Raw genomic sequence first — 9,067 nt, 5'->3', positions numbered from 1 at the left:
AATAGGAGTATAATGTTGGAATCTTCTGTCTGTTTTGTTTCCTTTGCCTGCTCATTTTGCCACTCAATGATTTGACTTTTGGGCTTTTTGCCACAGTAGGACTCTGCCACCAGACAGGGGATTTTTCATCCCAAACGCTGGGGTTTTCTCAGCTGCTGGAGGTATTAGATGGGTGCCCTCTCTGAGGTCTCCACATGCTCTGGCAAGCTGGACACATACCCCAGGACCTCCACCCTAGACTGCAATCCAGATCCAAGCAGATTAAAGCAAGAGCGATTACCCCTCAGACTGGTGCTTGGTCTCCCTACACTCTGCAGGCCAGGAGCTAAAGCTGCCACTTGGGGCTGGCTGGCTGTGCCAGCATCTCAGCGGTTTCTCGCCCCGGGGGTAAAAGCCACGCACTCCCACTTACTGGGTCCCAAAGTCCAGACTGCACTGGCCTCTCACCTTGTCCTTCGCATCTATGTATTGATAAATCTGGAAACGGCCACAGCTGCTGCTGATCTGGAGTCCCTCTGGCCGGTGGCTGGTCAGGCCCGCCCTGGGGCTAAAGCCTCAGCGTGGGGCTGGGCTCGGCTCCCAGAGCACTGCGCTGGCCGATTCCTGCCAGCCTGCCGGGCTGTCCTCAGCTGGAGGTTAGCTTCTCTGTGTCATTTTGTGGGTTCTGCAGCTCCAAAGTTTGTTTAGAGTCCCCTTTTCACATGGATTGGGGAAGGTGGAAGCCGGAGCTGCGGGGAAGGTCATGCTTCTACTCTTCCATCTTGGCTCCGCCCACCCAGGTATTTCTTCTGCCTAGAGATCCTATACTTCGCCCACTATGTCATATTGGTACAGCCTTCAAGAACCCAGGGTCACCTTTTTGCCAGGATAAAGCATCAGTTAAAAAAAAAAAAAACTGGTGCTTAAAAAGAATTATTGTGGGGTGGCTAGGTAGCGCAAGTGAATAGAGCACCAGCCCTGGATTCCGGAGGATCTGGCATCTAGCCATGTGACTTTGGGCAAGTCACTTAATCCCCAAAATAGAAGAAGAAAAAAATAAATTATTGCAATCTAGAAAATTGTAAGATTTGCTCTTAACCTTGATTAGGATTAAAAAAAATAGGTTTGAAAGACTTCAGAACTCTGACTCAATTTTTAAACCTTAAGTTCTGAGGTCTGAAGCTATATCATCATGCTGTCTATCGCCTGCCCTAAGACATGAAATTTTGGATGATGGTGGGCTCAAAATCTAGGATAAGATGTGAATTTTTGAATTATGATGGATTTAAAATCTAAGATAAGACATTAATTTCTGGATGATAATAGATTTAAAAATATAGGATAAGACATGCATTTTTGGATATGGCTAATGTGGGCTTTTGCTTTGCTGGACTATATGTGTTTATTGTGAATTTTTTTCTTTTTTAATATTCAGTTGGGTAGTAGAGGTTAGGAGAGATAACAAGTGCATGTAAAATATGTTTTTCAATATTAAAGCAATATAAATTTGCTTCGTTGGCCTAAATATAAATTAAAAGCTGACTCTGCAATCAGGTGCTTCCCTTGGTTTCCTAGTTAATGCCACCTAAGTACATTAAAAGTGTTTTTGAAGTGCTGGTCTCTGTCCTTTTTACTTTTCATGGGTAAAACCTTGGGAGCTTGGATTCAATCCTCTCAGCCAGATTTGCCCTTTCTTTTGGCTTTTCTGCATTTTTAATGGAATTGTTTTGTTGTGGAATGTTAATTAATGTGACTTGCTCTCTCATTACAGCATCATTCCCTCTAAGAAAAGCAGATAAAAGCAATGGCATGGTTAGTTAGTTCTGCAAAGCAATAGAAACTAGGAATTAAAAATCAGAGCAGGGAAGAAGGAAAGTAAGAATAGAAGAAAAAAGAAAATAAGAATAGAAATCACACTAAATTCTGGGCTTCCTAGCTGTGAGATGGGGAGTTACCACAGACAGTGGCTGAAAGTGGCCCTTCACTAACTAGGACCAGGGTCCAGACTTTCCACTGTTGTGTGTACCCCAAAGATTGCTCTAAGGTAGCAGTCACAAATTCCAGGGTCTTCCCTGGACCCTGTGGCAGCTCTTGCAACTCCTTTCTTTGGCCTTCACAGTTGGTGGCCCAGATTTTTGTCAGCACAGGGCCTGAAACTTAGGTACTCAGAAAATGCTTATTGATTGATTTCTTTTTCAAAGTCTAAGGAGCTGATATAGATTTACCAATCAGATTCTTAGCTTGTAAAGCCCTATAAAGCAACTCTCCCTGTCCTGGGATTGCCAATGTATTTCCCATTCCTGTTGCATTTCAACCAAGGTCATTATAAAACTGTACTATAGGCAACTCTTTAATCATAATATTAGATCCTATGGATTTAATTATCATTTCAATGCAGATGGCTCTCACATCTATTTATCTAGCCTAAGTTTCTCTCTTGACCCTTAGTCTTAGATTTCCAACTCTCTCTTAGACAACTCAAACTGGATGTTCCATAGACATCTTAAAATCAAAATGTTCAAAACTGAAATCTATCTTTCTCCCCAAACTTTCACCTCTTCTGAATTTCCCTATTATGCAGGGAACCACTATCATCCCAGTCACCCAGGTTTGAAATCTAGGTGTCATCTTCACTCTACACTTTCTCTTGCCACCCCCCACCCCCCAATCTAATCTGTTGTTAGGTCCTGTCAATTCTACCTTCTCAGCATCTTTCCTCTCTGTCTGCTTCTCTCCTTTGATGCCACCACAACCCGGTTGTGAGCTCTTATCAACTTACTTCTGGTCTAGTGCAATAGCCTTCTAGTTGCTCTCCTTTTTGCAAGTTTCTCACCACTCCATTCCCCCTTAAGACTGTGCCTTTCCTCTGATAATACCTTCCAACTACCTTGTATATGAAGTGTACGTACATCACTGTTTGCATGTTATCTCCTGATTCATGTGTGAGCTCCTTGAAGGTAGAGACTAGTTTTGCCTTTCTTTGTATGCTTAGTACTTAGCATGGTGACTGATAAATAAAATAGTAAGCTCTTAATAAATGCTTATTGTTTTTTTTGAAAACCGAATATATTAACATATATCGTATACTTTGATATACAACTAGTGTACAAATCCTTCCCAGAGGGGTCACCCATTTTCCCCCTTTGTTGCCAGAGGTTTAGTTCCGTATCCTGCTACTTCTCCAGGGAATTAGCAGGCCTGTTCACTGGGCTTTTCTATTCATGGCAAGATCTTCCAGGGTTCAATGTCCATCCGGTTGGGGTGAACTGGGGACTCAAACTGATGCAGGTAATCTTAGTCTTCCTTAAGGCTAATGAGGCTTCAGCAGGTACAAAGGCAAATTGAATCTGGTGCACACTTTTATAGTCCTTTGACTCAGCAATACTACTTCTAGGTTGGATCCCAAAGAGATCATACAGATGGGAAAAAGACCCACATGTACAAAAATATTCATAGCAGCTCTTTTTGTGGTGGCAACGAATTGGAAATCAAGGGGAGGACCATCAATTGGGGAATGGTGGAATAAGTTGTGGTATATGAATATAATGGAATAATATTGTGCTGCAAGAAATGATGAACAGATAAACTTCAGAAAAACCTGAAAAGACTTATATGAACTGATAGTGAGGGGAGCAGAACCAGGAGAACATTGTATACAATTACAGACAATTGTATCTGTGATGAGTAACTTTGATAGACCTGGCTCCTCTCAGCAATGCAAGGTTCTAAGACAACTCCAAAAGACTCATGTTGGAAAAAGCTATTAGCATCCAGAGACAGAATTACAGAGTCTGAATGCAGATTGAAACAAACTATTTGCTCTCTCTTTTCTTTTTTGCTTTGTTTATTCTTTCTTGTAGTTCATTCCATTGGTTATAATTCCTTTTTACAACATCATTTAAGTGAAAATATGTTTAATGTAAAGATATATGCAGAACCTATAGGGGATTGCATGCCATCTTGGGAAAGGAAGGGGGAAGGAGATGGAGGGGGAAGAAATTTAGAACTCAAAAGCTTGTGGAACTGAATGTTGTAAACTAAAAATAAATAAATAAATTATAAAAAAAGAAAATCAGAGTGATTTAGGTACAAAAAAGAATATTTAATTTGGTGTAGATTATTGACTATGCATGATATTTGGAAGTCTTTTTAATATGCAAAAGTTGTGGTCTATCATAAGAAGTGAGCTCTGGACTGGGAGTCAAGAGCTCTAATTCTTGTTCTGCAGCCATTTAGCTATGTGACTTTTGACAAGTGACTTAGTTTCTCTGGTCTTTAATTGCTATATCTGTGAAGTGATAGGGTGTGTCTAGATGCTCACTAAAGGTTGCTTCCAATTCTAAAGAAAAGTAGCCTGGGAGAATAAAAGAAAAACAATAAAAACTCAAAATATTTAGATCAGAAAGGGACTTCAGCGATCATCTAAACTGACCTATTCATTTTGCAAATGAAGAAACTGAGGCCAAAAGTAGTGACTGGTCCAAGGTCATACAGTTAGGTAGCAGAGGCAGAAGACTAAGATGTCTGTGGGGAAACCATTATTTTGTAAATATGTGATAGCCTTTGTTTCAATCGACATTTGTGGTATAAAGGTGACAGAGTGCCATCTGTTAAATGTGGAACAAGAGAGAGATGCGTGACCCTTTAATGAAGATGGTGGTTTAGAACTCATCTTCATCATGTATCAGAAACAGATAATTCTTGCCAGAGTTGCTGAGGGAGAGGGCAAGTACAGAAAACTTGAGAGGAAAACACAGCAAGATCAGAAAAAGGATAGCAAACACTCAACTGGAGGTTGATTCCAGGGGAAAGGAAATATATTTAGCCTGGTTAAGTTAATGGAACCTTAATTAGGTTGAAGGGAAGTCTGTGTGTCTGGGGATAAATGCCACTCTGCTGTCAAAATCCTGTCAGAAGGTGAACAGAAGGGAGCAAAGACTTCTTGTCTTCCTCTTGGTGGAAGAAGAAGAAGAAGAAGAAGAAGAAGAAGAAGAAGAAGAAGAAGAAGAAGAAGAAGAAGAAGAAGAAGAAGAAGAAGAAGAAGAAGAAGGAGGAGGAGGAGGAGGAGGAGGAGGGGAGAAAAAAAAGGAAGGAAGGAAGGAAGGAAGGAAGGAAGGAAGGAAGGAAGGAAGGAAGGAAGGAAGGAAGGAAGGAAGGAAGGAAGAAGGTGGCACCTCCAATGGAACACAGAAGACCAGGAAAGACAAGAGATTAATGACTATATTTAAAATATGTCACTAATACAACTGCAGCAAGGAAATGGCAAAAGAGTTAACAGAGTAATTTTTAATGCTATTTTGTGTATAAGGTGGTATTTTTCTTCAGTTCATTTATTAATTAGCAGCACAGATGCTAAGGTGTTTATTATCTTATTATTCATTTATTAGCTTCTGCCAAGTATTTCAAAGCTTCAAATTAAACAATTTAACTTTTATTCATAGTCTCTATAATCTTTTTTTTTTTCTGCAGAGTCTTATTTCACTGCCTGATTGTGGCATGGAGACTGATTTCAATTCATGGCAAAATTCTAATATATAAAATTAAAATGATGATAAGTGAACATCTCAAAAAGGAGATAGAGTTCATGAAGATTTAACATGGCTTCATTAAGAACAAATCTTAGGGGCGGCCAGGTGGCGCAGTGAGTCAGAGCACTGTACCCAAAGTTGGGAGACCCGGGATCGGTTCCTACCTCAGACACTCAGCACCCACACAAAAATAACTGGCTGTGTAACCTTGAGCAAGTTACTTAACCCCTGATTGCTTTAAAAAAAAAGTCATTCCAGACTAACCTTATTTCAGATGAGGAGAATTCTGTAGCTATAATTTATTTGGATTTTTGTCAAAGTATTGGATAGTGTTTTATACCATATTTCTGGGCAGGAGAGAAATATGTGGGTTAGGCAAAGTAAGTCAGATATTCAGTCAACAAGCTCTTAATTAAACACCAACTATGTTCCAGTCACTAGGCTAAGCACTACGGGAAGAGAGAAAGCAACAACAAAGCAAAAGAAAAACATTCTCTGTTTTCAGTAAGCTCTGATTTTAATTGGAAGACAACATGCAAACAACTATGATTGTTGTTGTTTGGTCAGACCATATCTGACTCCTTGTGACCCATTTGTGGCTTTCTTGGCAAAGATGCTAGAGTGGTTTACCATTTCTTTCTTCAGCTCATTTTACAGATAAGGAAAATAAGGCAAACAGGGTTAAGTGACTTGCCCAGGGTCACATAGGTAGTAAATGTTTGAGACTGAATTTGAACTAAGGTCTACATGACTCCAGGTCCAGAACTCTATCTGCTGTACTACCTAGCTGGCCCTAAACAACTATGTACAAGCAAGATATATACAGGATAAATTGGGGAGATCTTCAAAGGGAAGGTTTCAAGATTAAGGAGGACTAGAAAAGACTTCTCACAGAAGGTGAGACTTGAACAAAGCCAGGGAAACAAGAAGATGAAGGTGAGGAGGAAGACAATTCCAGCTATGGGGGACAACCAGTGAAAATGAACAAAGTGGAGAGACAGAGCATCATGTGTCAAGTGTAAGGAACACTGAGGAGAGCATTATGGCTGGATGACAGAGTATGTGCAGGAGACTAAGAAGGCAGATCATAAAGAGCTTTGAAAGCCAAACAGAGGATTTCAAATGATCCTGGGGGCTTGGGGGGCGCCACTGGAGTTTACTGAATAGTGGGAGTTCATGGTCAGGTCTGCATCAGAACTTTGAAGGGAATTGATGCCATCTGCTCCATAACAGTACGCATTCATAAATAATCTCATCTTTATAGTTGCCATTGACAAGATACTTATTGACTTGGGGGTCCTTTCCCTAAGGAAGAATACTGGAAGGTTATAGAGGGAAGCATTATAACATAAGTACTTATAGGGTTCTAATAGTAACATTCACAGCAAGAAGTAAATGACTTGATTTATCCTGAAGAAGAGAATTTGTTGTTATATCATTTCAGTCTTGTCTGACTCTACCTGACCCCATTTGGGGTTTTCTTGACAAGGATATTGGAGTGGTTTACCATTTCCTTCTCCAGCTCATTTTACAGATGAGAAACTGAGATAAATAGGGTGAATTGACTTGCCCAGTGTCACACAGTAAGAGTGTGAGTCTGTATTTGAACTCAGGTCCTTCTGACTCTAAGGCTGGTGGTCCATTCACTGAACCATATAACTGCCCAAAAAAGAGTGTGCTGAAGTAGAATTGAAAGCCTTTAAAGCTAAGAAGCATTGTGTGGTAGTAGTTTCTACATGCAATGAAGATAGAGCAAGAGAAAAAAAATAAAGAAAAGCATGGAGAGAGGAGAAATTCAGAATTCATCTGTTCCAAGCCTTGAACCATAGGTTTAAAGTTTAGAAAACTAAAGCACAGAAAATTTAGATCTACAAGGCTAGGATGTCCAAGGCATAATTTGCAGTTAGATCTTGAATATTGAGACACACAGAGACTAAGAAACACATTCCCACAGCTGTTGTTAAATGTCCTCCCTCCCATCTCACAAGAGAGATGAGAACCCAGACCCAAACTAGAAACAATGATTCTTCACTACACTAATCACTAGATTTCAAAGCTAATTTGGCTGATCTATGACTTTGATTTTTATTGTCTCCAGTCTATTATATTATAAAAAGATAGCAAAGGCAGATAAAGGACTGACTTAGCAAACTAATATTGAATAAAAACATGTAATGAAGTTTTCATGCCTACATTTTAGTACTTATTGTTCAAAAAAGACAACTTAATTCTGTTAGAAATTGATTTTTCTCATCCCTGTCAAATGAGAAACCCTTTCTCTCCTTCACGATGTATATTAAATATTAAATCTTTAAGTCTATCCTATGCAAGCTTATATTAGAACCATTGCTGAGAAGGGAGAAATCTGCATTGACAATATAGTTAGCTTGATAAAATAACTAGCATGCATATGGTACTTTTAGGTTTGCAAATTTCTTTACAAATATTATCTCATTTGATCCTCTCAACAACCCTGGGAGATAGACATTATTATTACCTCTATTTTACAGATGAGGAAACTGAGTCTGGGAAGAGTTAAGTGATTTGCCCAAGGTCACACAGTTAAACATAAGTCTGAGGCTGGTTTTGAATTCAGGTCCTCCTAACTCCAGCCCCAAAGTGTTCTCCATTGTTGCCAACTTTGTGAGGAAATTCTTGACTAAAATTTTAATATAGCAACAAAATCATAAATCTGGTTTTCCTCTTCTCCTCCAAAAGATTTGTATGATGTTTAATTATTTTTAATAGAAGAGGGACTTTAATAAGTTATTTCTATCATGTGTGTGCATATATAGTTCTATAGATGTAGACTTCTATATCTATACATGTAAATATGTATATATTTTTCTATAATAATATTCTGAAAGTTTTAGTTTAGCTTGTCTGAGTTCTCTTTTACCCAGTTAAAGACTTTCCCTTTTTTTTAAATTGTTCTGAGTCTTCTCCAATATGTACCCTATTGTAACTTGAACAATGGTTTGGTCATTCTATCCAAAGGGAAGAGGCTCCCTGGAGGCTCTCTGATCTGGGAAACAGCTTTGGAGTGGAAAATAGGACACTAGGCCTTTACTTCCTCCCTTCCTCAAAGAACAGTAACTGAAACAGGACTTTGTCTTAATTCAAACACCTCTTTGCAAAAAAAGAAAAAGAAAAAAAAGTTCAAAATGGAAGGGTGGAAATAATCTCACAAGTGATATTGAAGCAGAATTCTTTCCTAAACATAATGTTTTGCAAAGTGTGTAGGTGGTGACCGTGGGCTTGGAAGCACGTGAATCATAGCAGTATTTGAATTCCAGATTCAAAAATTGAAAAAGATGCAGCCAAAGATTGTTTAGTGTATTCCTCTCTTCTGTTTTAGACAGAGAATATATGCTTTGTTTGGGAAGTTGGCTTACTGCCAGGAAACTGATTTCCAGTAAGAAATCTGAAAATTTCTGTTGTTGACTCTAATGTATGATGAAAGAAAGAAAGAAAGAAAGAAAGAAAGAAAGAAAGAAAGAAAGAAAGAAAGAAAGAAAGAAAGAAAGAAAGAAAGAAAGAAAGAAAGAAAGAAAGAAAGA

This window comes from Petaurus breviceps, unplaced genomic scaffold, assembly GCF_028583685.1.
Source record: "Petaurus breviceps papuanus isolate PSGF00001 unplaced genomic scaffold, PetGlider_PUasm1.0 90977, whole genome shotgun sequence".
Lineage (NCBI taxonomy): Eukaryota > Metazoa > Chordata > Mammalia > Diprotodontia > Petauridae > Petaurus > Petaurus breviceps.
Note: the sequence above shows the minus strand (reverse complement) of the source record.